We start from the raw sequence: 18994 nt of genomic DNA, 5'->3' as shown, positions 1-18994 counted from the left end.
AATCTCAGTTTTATCACAGTCTCCTATTTCTAACCTTTTTTACTTTACATATTTGAAATTCTTTTTCAATGCATTAAATTTCATGATTATCTGTTTGTTGGATTGTGTTAATTCACAACATAAAGATACCTTCTTTTATTCACTCAATGCTTTTTTTGGCTTACATTTCTTTGCCACTTCTTCTATTAATAGATTTTTGTTAGCATTTGTCTGGTGTATCTTTATCCATTCCAGTATTTTCAGCTTTTCTGTCTTATTTTGTTTTAGATATATCTTTTCAAAATAGCACACGATGATATTTTTCCTCCATCTGATAATGTCTACCTTTTGATTCATAATTAAAACTTTCATATTTACTGCAATTCCATAATATTTTATTAATAATTCTGTCATTTTATTTTTATTTTTATCACTTTTTGCTAGATTCATCAAAGTACATGTCCTCTTTTTCCCTGTAGTGATTTAGGAGTTTGAAATATCACTTGTAATAGTGATTGCACTGATTTTATATACATATATACACACACACATACATGTATACACACACATGTATATGCACACACAGGGTGTAGCAGAAGTAAGGTCTGCTTGAGTGTGGTTGGTAGGATAATAATATGGGTGTAATAATTTATAGCTTTAATTTGAACATTTCACCTGCAATGTCCTATGGTGTCCTTGAGGATGATATTGTTATGTTAACAGAATCACATGCTTAAGATTTTGTAATAAAAGATTTCATAATAGCCCTGGCTGGTGCGGCTCAGTGGATTGAGCGCTGGCCTGCAAACCAAAGGGTCTCCAGCTCGATTCTCAGTCAGAGCACATGCCTGGGTTGCTGGCCAGGTCCCCAGTAAGGGGTGCTCGAGAGGCAACCACACAGTGATATTTCTCTCCATCTCTTTCTCCCTCCTTTCCCCTCTGTCTAAAAATAAATAAATAAAACCTTAAAAAATATATTTTGTAATAAAACAGGTGTGTTATTTGTGCCAGACCCTGTATGTATGTATGTATGTATGTGCGTGTATATATATGTTGGTGTTTTACTTTATACAGTATTATTAAAACTTTTAAGGTGAGCATATAATACCCTTGCAATAGGAAAACAAAGAAAAACACCTGCTTATCTGTGTGTCTCCTCTTTGTTTGCACCTGACCAGTCTCACGGCCCTTGCCCGGGCCCTCATCACCGAGACTTTATATTCTTCCGCCAACCTCTCGGTGCCTCGCTAGTCCTGTCTACCCTGTTCATTGCTACCAGGATCATCTCCATAAAATATCATTTCATTCATATAACTCAATTCCTAATTAAACTGTAACCCCTCACATCCCAGTCTCCCTGACCTTCCCTACATAACCGTTCCTGTTTTCTCTTTGGCTGTGGACCATCTATTGTAGTCAGACTGGTTTCCTCACGCTCGTATAAATCAGCATGTGTTCCTTCCTTTATTTGCATGGCTTCTGTTCTCCACCTTCTGTTTTCTCAGAGTCCTACGCAACCACAAAGAGTCTCAATACCTGTTTTACAAGACAAGTTATTCTTGCGTTCCCATAGTTTTCCATCAGGAAAGAGTCACAAACCTGTGGAATCAGATTTCATTTTTGACCATGAAACCTTAAGACCTTTGACATTTATTGAAAAGGGACATTTGCACTCTTTCCTAAAATGATTTAACTTTGAGATTGATATTAACCCTTCACCCCAAACTGAAGGTTTAACACTTTTTCATTAATAACAGTGGTGGTCAACATCAACTTAATTTAAACCTTTCCTCAGTTGCTGTAGTTTCTGAGTCCTCTTTAATCAATCTCCCATTTCCTTGAGAGTTGTTTGGGGGCGTATCAGCATTTCGCTGGTGACCTGGAGCTCCTCTGGAAGTTTCTACCAGCTGCTCTAGGCCACAAGCCTCAAAAGAGCCCTTCCTTCCATTTTAGTCAGTGGCCCTTCCTACCGTATAATGAAGCTAAGAATAGTGTCCAAGAACTCTAGGCACTAAGAAAACATTTTCTTATCAATGCCAAGAAGTAATCAGGTGTCTACAGCACTCCCACCCAATAAGACAAGGTCGTTAGCATACTTTATATTTTTGTTTCCCCTCCCGGTTCTTCCAGATTACCCTGTCCCCAGGGTTCCTAGAAGAGAGTACAGCTGCAAGAAATACTCCCCTCATGAGGTGGAGTTCTGGGAGATCAGCAAATCTGAATTCCTTTTTAAAAACGATTTTATTTATTTTTAGAGAGAGAGGAAGGGAGGGAGAAAGAGAGGGAAAGAAACATTGATGTGAGAGAGAAACATCAGTCGGTTGTGCCTCATGTGCGCCCAGACCTGGGACCAGGCTCACAACCCAGGTATGAGCCCTGACTGGGAATTGAACAGGTGGCCTTCAGCTTTGCAAGTGGATGCCCAACCAATTGAGCCACACTGGTCAGGGCAACAAAGCTGAATTCTTTCTTTTTTAAGATTTTATTTATTTTATTTTTAGAGAGGGGAAGGTGGGGAGAAAGAGAGGGAGAGAAACATCAATGTGTGGTTGCCTCTCAAGCGTCCACTACTGGGGACCTGGCTCACAACCCAGGCACGTGCCCTGACTGGGAATTGAACCGGCGACCCCTTGGTTTGCAGGGTGGTGCTCAATCCACTGAGCCACACCATCCAGGGCCAAAGCTGAATTCCTGATGAACCACTGCCCATTTTTTAGACTTCAAAATATTTTTAATAGTCTACACCATGACATTCCTATTTTAGGACTTTAACTTAATATTTTACTTAATTTCATAACCACACTACCTATAATTATTAAGACAACATGTTTCCCTCATTAACCATTGTTAGCATCAAATCTCCCTTCTTGCATGCATTTATTTTTAGTGAACGAAACCCTATTTTTTTCCTAATCTGTGGTATAAACTCTTTTTCATAGCTCAACAAATCTTCTCGTGGGTACCTAGAATTCCTGGCAAGATGTAGCTACAAAAATCCATGCAGGGTGGGGTCCGGACACGTCTCTGGACTCACTGTACCACCATCTTTTTATATGTGGGTATTTTGTTATTCAGGAGGAACTCACCAAAATATGACTCCATTTTGAACCAAGCTCATTAGCAAAAAGGTTCTGTCTTCATCAGCAATGTAAAAAATGAAGATGAGCTCCGGTGCTTGTGCAGCATCTGCCACCAAGTTCCCAGTAGGTGAGAAAGCCCACAGATCTGATTTAATATGCAGACTCAGGTTGTCCTGACACAGAGTTTGTCTGAGGGTCGCAACCATACATGCATTTATGCAACTTGTTTCTTGTTCACTTGGCGGTGTTCCTTTTGAGCATCATCATGGACGTGCCCTTTCATAGACTCCACTGTTACTGTGGGAGGGCATAATCACGTTTTTTAAAAACAGATTGTATTTATTTATTTTTAGAGAGGCGAAGTGATGGAGAATGGGAGGGAGAGAAACATCAATGTGTGGTTGCCTCTTGAGCACCCCCTACTGGGGACCTGGCCAGCAACCCAGGCATGTGCCCTGACTGGGAATCGAACCGGCGACCCTTTGGTTCGCAGGCCAGTGCTGAATCCACTGAGCTACACCGGCCAGGGCGCCAGGGCCATAATCACATTTTTAATGTTCAAAATTTCACAGGCCAGTGATGGTGATTTCATGCTGATTTCTATGTCACAACTCAGACATCTTTGAAGGTATCCTTGCTTCCTCACAAGAACAGGCTGTTCCGGACTAATTTTAAAGTATGTTACTCTATAAAGACTCCATTTCTTTTTAGTGAAAAATTGAGAGATCAAACTCAGGAGGCTAGGGGTAGAAATTATTTCACATGGGTGATTGGAGTAGAACAGAATAACATAGCAGATTTCATGATGAATCAAAAGGATTATTCCCACCCCCCCAAATACACCACAAATTCATATTATTGCTTTTAAGTTGTGGTTTCTTTTTACTTGGTTTAGCGAGGGCTTATTAATCCAATTTTTCATTTGTGCATTTGTGCTACTAACTTTTCCCCCTTTCTACTGACTTTTTTTATACCATGTGTTCAAATGACTGTGTTGCCAGCCTCACTCCCCATTTAGCAGGCTCCATTCTTTTCTCTCTTAGCTTTTATTTCTTTAAGATGGTCACAAATTGTACAGCTCCAGGCAATCTCCATCATATTGTTTAAACCTCCTTCTGCAAAGAAAAGTCTTCACCCCGCTCCTGGGAATCCAAAAGTGTAGGACTGAAGTATCGCAAATAGAGTATCAGGCAGTTTTCTAAGAATTTCATTAATGCTTTACTTTTATGGAAACAGCAAGAGAGCAAGATCTTTTTTTTTAATTATTCACTAGCAGAGAGCAAGATCTTATGTGCAAGTGCTATTCAAGCCTCTGCTTGTATTATATTTTCTAATATCCCATTGGTCAAAGAAAGCCACATGGCCAACCCACATGCAAGGAGTAGAGATGCAGAGCCATTTGGTGATGGCAGGACCTGCAATACATTGCCAGGGCCAGCATGCAGAAAGAGGAATAACGTGTGGCCATTTTTACAATTTACCACACTCCTCTCATTTCATCCCCTACCCCTCTCTCCATCACTTACTCCACTCTAGCCAAACCAACCTCCTTGCTTTTCCTCAGAAACAGCCGCGTATTCTCACCTCAGGGTCTCTGTGCATACTAATCTCTTTGCCTGAAGTACTTTGCCATCAGATATCTACACAGCTGGTTCCTTTGGCTATTCTGGTCTCAGCTGAGATCATTCCTGTATCTGTGATAATCTGATAAGTCAGCTGAGTGCTAAAAGGCTTCAGCTGTAATGGCTTGTGTCTGCTTCACATTAAATTTTCACCCGCCAGTGGACTATCCTGGGCTTTTTACACACTAATCAGAGGGTCTGGTTCCCTCATCTGTGGAAGCACGCAGAGCCTCCTAAGACACAGCTTGTAACTAACACAATGTTACTTTCACTACTTTCTACTGGACAGAGCAAGCCTGCAAGTCAGATCCAAGGTGTGGGGAAGTAGATTCCACTCCTCAGTAAGAGGAGCTTCAAAGTCACATTGAAAAAGGTCATGGATACAGAGAGGGAAATGGTTGTGGCCCTTCTTACAAGCAACACACCATACTGTGACATTTCTCAGAATTTTACTTCAAAACAATAGTTTTCAGTGTGAGGAAGCGTATCTTATGTTACATCCTTAATTATGTTTTCTCATCTCTCCTTTCTCTTCTTTGCCATGTGTAACTTCTATTAGACATTGGCTCAAATATATCTATTCTCCATACCTCACAACTTTTTGTTCTTAGCTCTCTGCTCTCTTCCTCTGTACCTCCCCAGTATACTCCCCCAAACTGGAATTTATAAAAAATTGTGTATTTATTCTCACATGTTTAAACTTCAGTCACCTTCAAAGTACTCTCCATTTGATGCAGTGCACCCATGGAGACATTTTACCCACTGCTCAGAACAGTTTCAGAACTCGTTGATTTGGATGCCTTTTAGTGCATTTGCCATTTTTTGTTTCACCTCTTCCACATCTGCAAAACCTTTCCCTCTGAGGACTTTTTTTCATCCGGGGAAACAAAAAAAAAAGTTGCTTGGGGTGAGATCGGGTGAATAGGGAGGATGGGGCACGGGGGTCATGCTGTTTTGGGTCAAAAACTGCTGAACACTCAGCCACAGCGTGGGCAGGTGCGCTCATAAATCACCCATCACGAAATGGCCAAAGGCATGGAAAGAGTCTTTGGAAAAAATTCACTGCAGCCGAACAATTATATCTTTTTCCCCCTCCACAGTAGCTTATTCTATTATAGGCACAAAATCGTCTTGAATCTGAGAGTTTTTTTTTTTTTTCCTGCAACTTTTCTTCTATTTCTTGAATTAATTATTTGGAGTTATTTCCTCTATTCAGCTTGGAGTCACTTTTTCATGCTATTCATTATCTTCAGGTAAAAGGCAATTATTTTTCACCTGAGCCTCTTCTGAGCTGCTAAAGTTAATTATCAATGATCATAATATGAACACTATCCCCATTGTTACTCTGGATCACATAGCATTGAGTTACCTATTTGAGAAACAATTCTGTGGAAAATTGGTACTTGTGATTTAGAGGATTATAATTTGGAGTATCTGCCTTTGTGACTTTGAAAAAGAGCCTTCTGTATAAACACCAGTTTGATTTTTATCTCCTTGGCATCTGAATGGTACGGCAAGGGTTTCTTGATTAGGAGACACAAAGGCCTCTTCCTGAACCTCTGCTATAGATTCTCAGAAGCACATTTTTGTGAGGGGTTTCTTCCTGATCCCCAAAGGGAGGCTCATGTATTTCAAATAGCCTATATAGTTTGAGTCAGACTATTCTAAACGTATCCTAAAAATACGGTGAAAATTCATGCAACCATCTTCATGTGTTAGCGATATGTGTTGATAAAAATAGTGAACACAGCATTGTTTATAATTTCTTTTTTTTTTAAGATTTTATTTATTTATTTAGAGAGAGGGGACGGGGGGGAGAAGGAGAGGGAGAGAAACATCAGTGTGTGGTTGCCTCTCACATGGCCCCCCACTGGGGACCTGGCCTGCAACCCAGGCGTGTGCCCTGACTGGGAATCGAACCGGTGACCCTTTGGTTTACAGCCTGAGCTCAATCCACTGAGCCACACCAGCCAGGGCTGTTTATAATTTCAAATCATTGAAAATCTATTTGAAAATCTTTTGGTATATTATGTAGCACACATAGCATATATTCTGATATATATGCAGTGAAAGAATGCACCATTATACTGTGTAAATTTGCTAAACACGTGTAAGTTTTTAAAACATGTCATATGGGTTTGTTAGTAGTACAGTTATATGGAATTTTTGTTTCCTTATATATTTTAAATTAAGAGAAAACTAAAATGTTATTTAAAAAGCAAATTATTCAATATTATCTCAACAGTGTGACAGTGCGCAGAAAAATGGGATAAAAGATGCCAAAATATGAAAAGTGGTTATCTCGGGGTTATAGATGATTTTTCAGATATTTTCTTCAAATTTCTTTAATGAGTATGTATTATTTCCTAAGCAGAAAATAACGAACAGTTGAATGAAAATACATTTCACAAGACGAACAAAAACATAGGATTTATGTCTCGTGCTTCTGCTGTGTAAGTTACGAGTTTTATCATTGTAAGGTGGGTGCCTAGAATCATTAACATAAGGGACGGTCCATGCATTTCTGGAACAGTTAGGAAAGAAAATTACGGCTTTGCTAAAACAGACTGGAGATTAAATGCAGAAGATAAGTAGGCGTATCCATACTGTGGCCCCAGGTCAATGTGGGCTGTCCCTCCTCTGAATTCCCGGAGGACTCATTGTGCCCTTTATTGCAACATTCTCAACAAAATGATTTCATGGGAAAGGGCTTCGTGTCTTAAAGTCATTGTATTGTTTATAATGCTTAGTGCAAAACTCATTAAATTAATATGATGGTTGGTGAAGAAACCAGCATGGCTCCTTTTATGACGCTGAATGGACCGGTTATTTGACACGGTAAACTTGTTCTTTCACTGCTGTGGAGGCTTAGGGAATAGTAGGTGGCATGAGGAAATCAGGGCACGGCAAGGTTATATTCCCTTGCCCAAGGTCACACAGCTTATACGTGAGAGGTTTGGGATTTCTCCTCTGGTTTCCTCGCTCTGAAGCTTGGGGTGTTTACGGATACCTGCTGCATCAAACTGCCCACAGGGTTCCTGTAAAAACCAATTAGCCCACATAGGTCAGACCATGCAAGATCCAGATAGCATGGGCTCCCCTTATCCCTTGTCCCACAGGGGACACTGAGACAAAAGGGGCCAGGTGACCAGCAACAAAAGCACTGGGGGTCCTTGTTGCCGAGAGGCCAATTCCACACCCTCGTTAAGAAGATTGTAGCCTGCAGCTCTCCCTGAGGTGGGCTTCCATGGAGCAGTCCTCTAAACGTCACTATCTAGATAAAATCTGGCTAGTGGGCGAGTGGTTCAGCTCTTTTGAGTAAGCGGGAGATGGAAGCAAACAAGTAGCAACAAGACTAGGTTAAGAGGCAAAATGCCTTGATGATGATGTGGGAGGGGCTTGGTCTTGGTGTCCTGAGCGGTATTTAAAGTTTTAAGGAAGGGCTGCGCAAGGCTGAGGTGTCCTTCGAGGAAAGCACTTTGTCAGAATAGGTGTTGAACCCAAATCAGAGGAAAAGTTTAAATGCTTGTTATATGATTATATTATCTGCTCTTGAGAGTTTAGATGAAATATCGTGAAAATTTAGATGAAATTCTATGAAGTCACTAAAAACACCCAAAGCCCTACCACTGCCGGGCAATTCCAGTTTCAAGATAACTTCTCTGTTTCCCTCGTTCCTTGGCCTAAAGTAAATGAGGTGACACCATTGTCTTTTGTTTATTTACTTATTTTTTAATAGTTCATTTTTATGGTCTTTTTTTCCATTACCCCTTATCCCTCCTATACCCTCTTCCACCTCAACCCACACCACCCCACCTTTGAAGACCACAGAAATGATTCTATGGCTAATTTCTTAGTGTGTGACATTTTTGGTATAAGTCTAAGAAGCCACCTGTGAAAAATTATTTATAAATAATAGAAGATGCCTGTAATGTGGAAGTCCTCCCAGATTATATTTATGTTTTGTCCCAATATGCTATGTCATAGCTGAAGTTAACGTGAGTTAATATTCATAAGTGGGAAATTATTGCAATGAAACCTGGATAGATTATGATTTGCTCCAGAGAAAATACTTGCAATTAAATAAGTTGATAGGGACCTCAAACAGGGAATATATTTACTGAAATGCACAAATACACACACACACATACACATGCAAAGCAATCCCAAACTTGGAAGAATACTGGACAAGGGGTCCGGGAGACTCCTGACTCCAAGACTAACGGATTCAAACCGCCCCTCCTTGCCTTTGTGGGGATTTAACTGCACAGTGCCTAGCAGATCTTAGCATTCTGACATGATGAATCTAAGATTTTCATAATGGACCATGGTTCATTAACCCCTTTTTTCTAGCAGTTCTTTAGAATAGCAACATATTTATCACATGAAGTCCTATCGATGTGTCATTGTTGAAATGCAATTGTTGATTTGTCTAGTAGTGTCGGATATGGAGGGTTCCGAAACCCCGAGGAGGAAATGTATGATTTATTCAATTCCCACACCCGGACAAATCTCAGCCATTGCTCTCTGGGAGGCAATAATGGCTGTGATAACCTAATAGGACTTCAGACCAAACAGATAGTCGGAGTCTGTAATGGAACTGTGAAGAGTGCAGTTGTAGAGTTTGCTACTGAATGTTCCATGTTTACAAATTTTAGGCTTACTTGGCTTTTATCGGTGATAAGTATAAAAGTAACTGCAAATTTTAAAAGTGGTAGGTTTGCATTTGAGGAGGTCCCCCCAAATCTGTAGTTTGCTTATTAGCAAGTGAGCCTTGTTAAAGCTCCCAGAGTATTAGGACGGCAGCATATGGACTCGCGATCCTGACTTTCAGAAACGTCTTTTTAAAAAGTGCAAGGCCAAGCTTTTCACTTACTTGTATTATTTTGTAATTGTCAAAGGAATTAAGAAGCAATTTCTGCTTTTATACTTCATTGCCTCTGAGCTGGCTTTCGTGTTTAATTATTGTGCTGTATACATTGTTAATAATTGAATATTTGAAGTATAATAAAGCTAAGAAGATGTAAGCATCTTGATATGGGAAATCAAAATTGCAATTAATCTATCACCCGAGTCACTCATTAGGGAGAGATCTTTTGAAGTGTTAATGTAAGGAATAGAATTGCCTTAGGGATTTTCTTTGAACAGGTTCCATGTATTTGACTACAAAAGCATTGTTTGCTAATGTGCATGTGCTATTGACTGAATATTTGTGTCCCCCAAATTCATATGTTGAAACCCAATCTCCAGTGTGCAGGTACTTGGTAGTGTAGTGGGGCCATAGGGAGGTGGATCCCTTATGAATGGGGTTACTGCCCTTGTCAAAGAGAACCCCGAGAGGCTTCTCAGCCCTTCCGCCATGGGAGGACCCCTGGGAGCGACTGCAGTCTGTGAACCTGGCTACGAGTGTTCACCAGACACTCAGTCTGCTGGCACCTTGATCTTGGACTTCCCAGCCTCCAGAACAACGAAAAATAAATACCTGTTCTTTATAAGCCACCTAGTCTATGATATTTTGTTACAATAGTCCACACGGGTAGTCATAGAAAGAAATATTAATCTTGTTACTTAATTTAGTTATGTGAGACAGAGAAGCATATTGGTAAAATGTTTGAGAGATGAGCAATATCAGTGACACTGAGAACCACAGTCTCACGCATAACATGATTCTAGTGTGTGAAACACACGATTTACTTTGTTAGTGTAAATGCCGTCTTTACTACTCTGATATTTTTTCACAATCATATGCAATATAAGTTTCTTACAAGATATACTTGAAACTCAGCCTTAGGAAGTCAGCAAGGCAGTGGCTAGAGAGATCAGTGACACGGATTCCCTTTGTAGCTCTATCCCAATTTAACAATTGTTACCTTGGTCAAGTCCCATCCCTGCCATGGTCCTCAGTTTCCTCGTTTGTAACATGAGTAGGTTAGACTAGAAGCCTTTAAGGGCCTTTCAAAATATGATCCCAGGCCCGCTGCTGGGTAATACATTTTCACCTGATGGGTTATAAATGAATCTAACAGAATGAGTCATTTCTTTGTTATTGCAGGCAAGTGGCCTGCAATTCTGGAGACTATCATTTTATGGATGCCTAGGAGAACCTCCTTTTTAAAAAAAAACAAATACACAAAGTTTACTATATGCTTGACACTCCCCTAAGCAATTTCTTAATACTGTTTAACCCATAAAAATGCTGTAAGTAGATGACACTCTCCTTATCCCCGTGTTATGGGTGGAAAACTGAGGTGCAGAGAAGTTTCATGATTTGCCCCAAGCCACAGAGCTCGGAAGTGACAGAGCTGGGAATTCACATTTATGCGATTTGGCTCCAGAGTCCATGCTTTTGACCATTGTCTCATACCATTAACTAAGACAATGATTAAAGATTTCCAAAGCTTGAGAGTCATAAGCTAAAATCAAAACTTGAGCTTACTGAAAATTCCCATTCAGATCGCAGGGCCCACGTGGTGCCTGCTCACACCCAGCTTGCTCACAGGGCTCTCATGATTTTCAGGAAGGACAGTTTAACAGCAGTCCATTTGCAACGCTGTCTTAAGTGGTTTGTGATTTACCATGACCATCTCCTTGCATTTTAACTTCAAATTACCGCTGGTCTGTTCTGGTGGGTATTTTCATCAATAGTGTATCTTCCTCCATTCTCAGCTTCCACAGCATTCCCGACAGTAAGAAAGAGGCCCATTGCAGGGCCATATAGGCCTTGATGCCCTTTCCTTCCCTTAGCTATCAAAGACTCTTAAAATCTTGCAGATTGCTTACTTCTTGTAAAGGCTCAGTCGGTGCTCGTTCCCCTTAGGTCTTATATTGGCAGGTGAGGAGGATGGGGGCAAGTCTACCTTCCAGTTTCAACTTATTCCGCCAGTTAATTGGAGGCAATTTTAAGACCTAGCACAGTGGAAGGTGGACTTGAAACTGGAAAAGTCAGTGTTTGTGCTGCCTGCTAATACACGAACCAATAAGCAGAAACAGGGATTGAATCTTTTTTTTAACTATATTTTATTGATTATGCTCTTACAGTTGTCCCATTTTTTTCTCCCTTTTATTCCCCTCCACCCTGCACCTCCCCTCCCCCACCCCACCCCCTTAGTTCATGTCCGTGGGTCATACATATAAGTTCTTTGGCTTCTCTGTTTCCTATACTATTCTTACCCTCCCCCTGTCTATTTTGTGTCTACCAATAATGCTTCTTGTTCCCTGTACCTTCTCTCCCATTCTCTTTATGGGCGCTTTATTCAGATGGCCGGTGATCTGAGAGGACGGCGGGTTTGTACCCTAACAGACCATCTTACATTTCCTTTCAAGCCAGCCTTTTTTTATAAGGAGGAAAAAGTATAGGTAAGGAATTTGGAACTCAAGGGGAAAAAAAAAGTGTAGGTAAGGGATTTGGAATTCAGGGAAGAGGTTCATCAGATAAAATCTGCAGCCCTGGCAATTCCCCTAACATCCTTTCATCCATTTACTGGTGATTTTCTTTATCTGGGTCCTGGGCGGCGGACTGTCTCTCCCTGGACCCGAGGGCTCAGATACCGCCCTGCTCTCTCCGGGAGCACAAAGGTCAATCGCTTGTGGTCTCCTGGCGCCAGGGTGAGCTGTAACTTTAGTTCCTGAAACTGCAGCTTTTTACGTGCACGAATTGCCAAGCTTATTAGCTATTACCTTAAACTCAAATTTTCCAACTCTTGAGTTCCTCCTTCAGAACTCAATAGTTTGCTAAAGAAGCAAATTATGACGCGGTGCCATATTTTTACCACTCAAAAACAATACGTGTTGCTATTTGAAAATTCAGGTTCTAATTTTAATGATAGAAAAAGAAATACCGTTTATGAATTTTCTAACCATTACAAAGATCTATGACTTTTTACAACAACATCTGCAGTTTCTATGAAGCTGCATTTCTTAAACTTACGGAAATGTACAGAAAAGAAATATTGGTGTACCCAGTAAGTCTCAGATTAGAACAATTTCCATGACAACTTAGTCTTCTTTTTCTTTTTAAAGATATTATTTATTTTATTTTTAGACAGAGGGGAAGTGAGGGAGAAAGAGAGGAAGAGAAACATCAATGTGTGGTTGCCTCTCATGAGCCCCCAACTGGGGACCTGGCCCACAATCCAGCCATGTGCCCTGACTGGGAATCAAACCAGTGACCCTTTGGTTCACAGCCCGGTGCTAAATCCACTGAGCCACACCAGCCAGGGCTCAACTTAGTCTTCTTTAAGAAAACATTTGCACAATTTATATACAGAATCAACATTCTGTTGTTTGGCCCCCAGTCTATTATTTTGTGTTTGAGATGTCATAATGTTTCAGTTCTGGTATTACATGCTGATGTTTTTAGATATAGCAAAATAATGCTATTATTTGACTGTAAAATAACTTTTGTATGCAGGTCTCGGTCTTTCATAACCAGTGCTGTGGCTGGATCAGCCCTTGTGGGTCTTAAGATTTCAAGACACACCCTCAGCCACAACCACCATGAAACTTATGGAAAAACAATGTATTACTTACAGGGAAACATAGCAAGGTCACGGAAGGAGAGGGTTGGAGGGAGAGCCTGCCTGCAAGCCTGGGGTTCTTTTTTTATTAGGGTTAAGAGTGCAGGCCTTGAATTTTGTAGGCTCACTCTCTATTGGTGAATTTAAAGCATAAGAACAGGAATTTAAAGCTTGGGAAGAGAAAAAACCAGAGGTGCAAATGGTCCGTTTTCAAAATAAACACATCTTTAAGACAAAGGAGCCTGAGGGGTAGGGAGGGGGTGGCAATTTGGCTCTTTATCTAGTGCTGTGGCTGGCCATGCGCTTATTCAATGTAGCCATCTTTCAAGCGGCTGTGTCTTTGAAATGGATACCTTGGCAATCAAAGCTTAAGTCAGCCAGTTGCTTTACAAAAAAGAAAGAAAAAATCAAATGTCAGGGCTTACACTATAGTAACATAAGAAAATATAATAATAATAATAATAATAATAATAATAATGGAGCTCCTATATACGGCCTCCACTATTATTAATATTTTATATTAGTATGTTACATTTGCAACAATAAACCAATATTGGTAAATTATTAACAAAAAAGAAAATCATTGGTGTTATCATTAAGAAATGTATATACATAGAATAAGTTGCTTATAGTACGTCCATTGATACCATCCAAAACAACAAATTAAGACCCTACTATAGGCGATCATACAATGAAGTATGCCGTATGGGCCTTTGATGGCCAAGGAAGTGCCATCCGGTTGGGGGAAAATGTGTTTATGAAGCAAGACACACTAATACCAGGGGCAAAGCGCGATTCAAGCATTAAGTGATGGAAGAGTTCAGGGCAGTGAGTGGTTACTGGGGATGTGGTACTTGAGAATGGCCACAAAGAGGAGGTCACCCTCGAACTAGATGCTGAATTTTTCCTGCTTGCCCTACCTAAACCAATGCACAGTGCTTCATTAGGGGAGAAGTTCTCGGTAGGATCCCAGGACCAACACTGAGGCCCTACTGACATGAACTGAATTCTCTTTGCAAATCCTTCCTTTTCTTGCTGTCGACCAGTAATTTTTCAACCTTTTCAACCAGTGTGCCACAAGAGGCACACGGGTGCTCCACAAGGAGTTTTAAAACCTGCAACACCTGACTATTTACTTAGGGGCACTGACCTCTTTTCCCTTAGATTGTCAAATAAAAAAATGACAACAGTCACTACAGCAATAGCCATCTGGCGTGAAGGAATCAAAATTATATCTAGTTTTTGATGAGATTAGCAAAAAATTTTTTTTCTTGTGCCACAGAATTTTGGTAATTCATTTATGTGTCCCATGAGATGAAAACGGATGAAAATCGCTGCGGTAGACAAATGATATCTAATTCCAGAACTTTCATTTTATGTATAACCAGAGGCTACCTCTGCTACCTTTGTAAGTGAAATGTGAAAGGCCACCCAAGCTTGGTATTCATACTCTAAAATGGGCACATCGCTGATGTGTCCTGAGGACTTAAATTGGGATCTACCAGGAAAACAGGTAGATGTTCGGCAACATTGAGAAGCTCCCACTGGGCATGCTCACAAATGGAACATGGAACTGTATGGGAAGGCGTGAGGAGATGCTTTTTGTGAGTTTCTCTTCATGCTGAGTGCTTGGAAATAAGGCTCACCTATTTTTTTTTTTACAGTCATCACCTATCACATCTAAAATGGCACTAACTTAGGTGTGTTTGCAAAGGGTGCCCATCACTGCTATCCTAGTGAGTTTTTGTGAAAACTGCCCACTGGGGCTTATGTGTGAATTACCTACAGTAGTGTTCAGGATATTCCCCTTCCTCCAAATTTTTCTGTTGAAATACCCAGTAAGGATCAAGGATGGGAAGTGGGGATGGCTGCTGTGGGGGGGGGGGGAATTGGTGGGGAGAAAATGGAGACAACTGTACTTGAACAACAATTAAAAAAGTGAAAAAAAAGAAAAAAAAAAGAATTATCTTTTAGATATGTCAAGAATGCATTTTTGATTAAGATTATGATTTTCTCTAAGAATAGTACAATTAAATACATTTGCCTTTTAGAGCTTTCTAAAGGGGTGTCTTGTTGAAAAGTTTAATATCGGAATTGAGGGAGTGACGTGGTTGAGACCTACATGTGTTTCAGTTTCTGAAAATTTTATTCTTATTTTTATCGGTGAAAAATTAGACAAAATTATGGAAGTGCTAGAATTTTAATTTTAATTCCCTTTTTAATAAATAATACATTAGCGAGCCTGCCCTACAGGGAAGACTGTAATTGAAATGCTGAATTCATTTCTTGGAGACAGAAATAGAAAGAGGTAATGGCATACTCTGACTGACACCTTAGCTGCTGTTGGAACCCTTGGGAGACTGATGGGGTTGGTATAACGCGATCTTTTGCAGTTAGAAACAAACATCGCTCTCTTCTTATTTCTTTGTCAAAAGCCACTCGTTTCTACTGTGGTTTATGTTTCAGAAGTTTCTATATCTAGCTAAGGTAAGAGCATCTTGGTCATCTCTTATGAAGCTTTGTGTACCTAGTGAGGATTTTAAAATTAATATTATACTTTGGTTTGTAAAACAATGTAGCCCTCCCATGAAACAGAACACTTCAAGAGTCCGGGAGAGTTTCATTTAGGGGTGTTTTAGGACAGAAAGGGGTAGACGCAAAAGTAGAACAGTCATGGTTATGAGTTGGTGATGTCACTGGCGTATGTATAATGTGGCCACACTAATTCTCATGGTCTCATGGCCCTACAAGAGCAGTTATCACTATTATATTCACTAGAGAATTATTCTATTATTATATTAGGTTAAATTAATTATTACATTCTAGTAAATATAATAGTGATAACTGCTCTTATAGGGCCACGAGACCATGGGTCAGTGTTCTGTAATTAGTTACGTGTCTACTTCCCGCTCTACAGTGTGAGTGTTCAAGCCCGTGGTCTACGTCTCGCTCATATCTCTATTCTCTGCAGTATTGAACTTAGTGTGAGACCCGTCACAGCTGCTCCGTAAATGCTTGCTGTTTGTTTTATAGAAGAAAATAGAACCGTATTGATGATTCTTATTCTGATGTCAGAAGTTTCAAATGCCAAGCTCTACACTAAGTCTGAGGTAGTAAAAAGTATTCTCCCTTCTCTCCCCATGCCTGTTTTCTTTTCCTAATAGATGCATACTCTTAACTTTAGCTACGGGTTCCATCCTATTCTAAACTATAGGACTCAGGGGAAAGGTACGCGATTGTACATTCTTTTATGTTCTCTGTATTTGGGGGCTGATATTTGAGGACACTAGTAAGGTGGAGGACGTTTAGATCTTCTAGTTTCCCCCCTGGGAAAGAAGAGGGAAAGCAACCAGTTGTCAGCTCATCCAATTTCCTTCTCTGCTCCTCCTGGCTCTCGGAGCCTGAGGTGCTGATTTGCTGAGGCTTGTGCTCTAGCATTGTTAATGCGTGGAAAGCTGATTTCCTGCCTAAATCCCGTTTTGTTATTTTCAGAAGCAAACATTTGTCATGCCTTATACAAAGTTTTTCTATATTTTTTTAAATACAAGTACATGTGATAGTGGTGGGAACGGGATGATAGTTTATGTATTCTGATAGCATTATAAGAGGTCCCCAAATGCCTGGTTTTGGCAATTGGATAACTAACAGAGGCTGCCTGATACAGAGGGGCTCTTTGCCTTCAATAATTTCTTTGCTCTTCTTCTTCTGGCATCCTCGCCAGTGCGCAGCACTAGGGGATCGCCTCCCATCTTCCGAGTCTTCCTGAGTTATCAGATATGCAACTGACAGTGCAAGGTAGATGACGCCCAGGAAGCAAACACACCAGCACTTAGAGAATATTCATTTCATCCTACAGATCCCGCCATTGCTCAAAACATGTTCAGAATGCTCCTTGCTTTTAGAGGCGGTTATCTAGCCAACTGAGGACATCTTTCATGTAACTTTACTTCAAAATGGATGTTGCACTGAGAATATTGTTACTTGCCTGACTCAGCAGGTTTGGCTGGGTTACTTTGAAGTATATTCAGAAATCAAAAATGGGCCCGTGGAATGAAGAGTTGTCATGTCACTAGGAGAAACAAATGAACCAGCAAACAAACCCTCTGGAGGCTCATCCAGATGAGTGACAGACCTGTCCGGAGTCCCGGCAGCATCGCTGCGATCGCTTCACGGCTCCCTGTGGAGACAAATCTGAAGGTAACAGCAATATCTCCAAAACTGAATGCCAGGGAAGAAGGAACCTCTGACACCAGGAAAATTGTGGTGTGATCTATGCAACTAGTGTATGGACCAGGCTGGACTCAGTGGAGTGAAATCATGAAATTAATTTGTCACAATAGTGACTTTCCAGCCCATTCTGTGAGAACTCCCTTCTTGCTCCTGTACAGAATCTGAAGCAGATTTCATAGCTTTTTTTACACTTGATGTTAGCCAAAAGGCCGAGAAGCGATTAGATTTCATAGCTTTTTAAAATCAAGTATACTTTGTTTAAAAGATTTTATTCATTTATTTATTTTAGAGAGAGGGGAGGGGAGGGGGAAAGACAGGGAAGGAAACATTGACCGGTTGCCTCTCGCACGCGCCCCAACCAGGGACCCAGGCATGTACCCTGACTAGGAATCGAACCAGTGACCTTTTGGTTTGCAGGCCGGTGCTCCTCCACTGAGCCACACCACACTTGGCATAGTCAAGTATACTTTTTAATTAACAATCTCAATCTTAAGTATTACAAAGTCCAGTGAGAGAAAAAACAGATCCTCAGTCTCTTTCAATTAAAATCTGTTCTCTTTCTTTACAGCTCCTGGCCTAATTTGGACTCAGAAGCATGCAGTGGGAGAGTTGGAGCTGTTGCTAGTTGTGTTTCTGGGAAGCAGATTTTGAGATGGAGCGTAGTGAGCAGGCTAGAGTGCTCTTGGGATCAACACCCGTGGATAGGAAGGGGGAGGGAAAGAAGCAGGACTGAGTAGGTGAGGAAGCTGAGCTGCAATGCATTTTGGTGGCAGTCTCGGTATACCCTATGGGAAGCTCTGTAGCTGACATGAACCTTTGGAATTGTCCTAAGTTGGGTGAAGAGGCCAGGCCTTTATAAGCTGTAATGATTAGTCACTGCATGAAGGCCACTCCTGAAAGGAGGTGTGACCTTAGGCAAGGTGGCTTCTTTCAAGTGTGCTGATCTCCATAAGGGACTGAGAGCTGAGGGCTGTCAGTTGACACCACTCCAGGGGGCGTGGGGGTAAGTCCTTCTTTCCTAAAGGAAGAACTGGGCAGTGCATCATGGAGTCCACCAAAGGGGCATAATCTGTCTGTTTTGCATTCCTCTCAGCTCTTGTGCTTCTCTCTTCTTTTGCTTATTATGGTGTCTCTGGCTTCACTTGGACTCTGCAGATCGAATGGATGAAAGCAAATGGACAACACCTTACTTGACTGGCGCAGCGTTAACCTTGCATGGGCGTACTCTGGGCAGGGTTGCATGCTCTTTCTCTTGTGAAGTGCTTTGAAATATTCTCTGGAGTCACTCCCACCCTCCGGACATTCCACTGCACCACTTTTACATAATGATACATCCTCTGAGCTGACGACTTCTGATTTCTCCTGTCCCTTTCCTCCTGGTGCTCATTTGTTTGGAGATATCACTGCCCTGGTAGCAACATTGCTTGGGCTGGGCCTTTGCAGGATGATTCACACCCACTGACCTTCCTCAGTAATTATTGATGCCCAAGGAAAGTACTTCTTGGTGTTAAACTCTGGTCATGCCAGTTGCTCCCCCCATGGCCCACTCCAGACTGTCTTTAATCTT

The sequence above is a fragment of the Desmodus rotundus genome, chromosome X (assembly GCF_022682495.2).
Source record: "Desmodus rotundus isolate HL8 chromosome X, HLdesRot8A.1, whole genome shotgun sequence".
Taxonomy (NCBI): Eukaryota; Metazoa; Chordata; class Mammalia; order Chiroptera; family Phyllostomidae; genus Desmodus; species Desmodus rotundus.
This window is presented reverse-complemented; position numbering follows the sequence as displayed.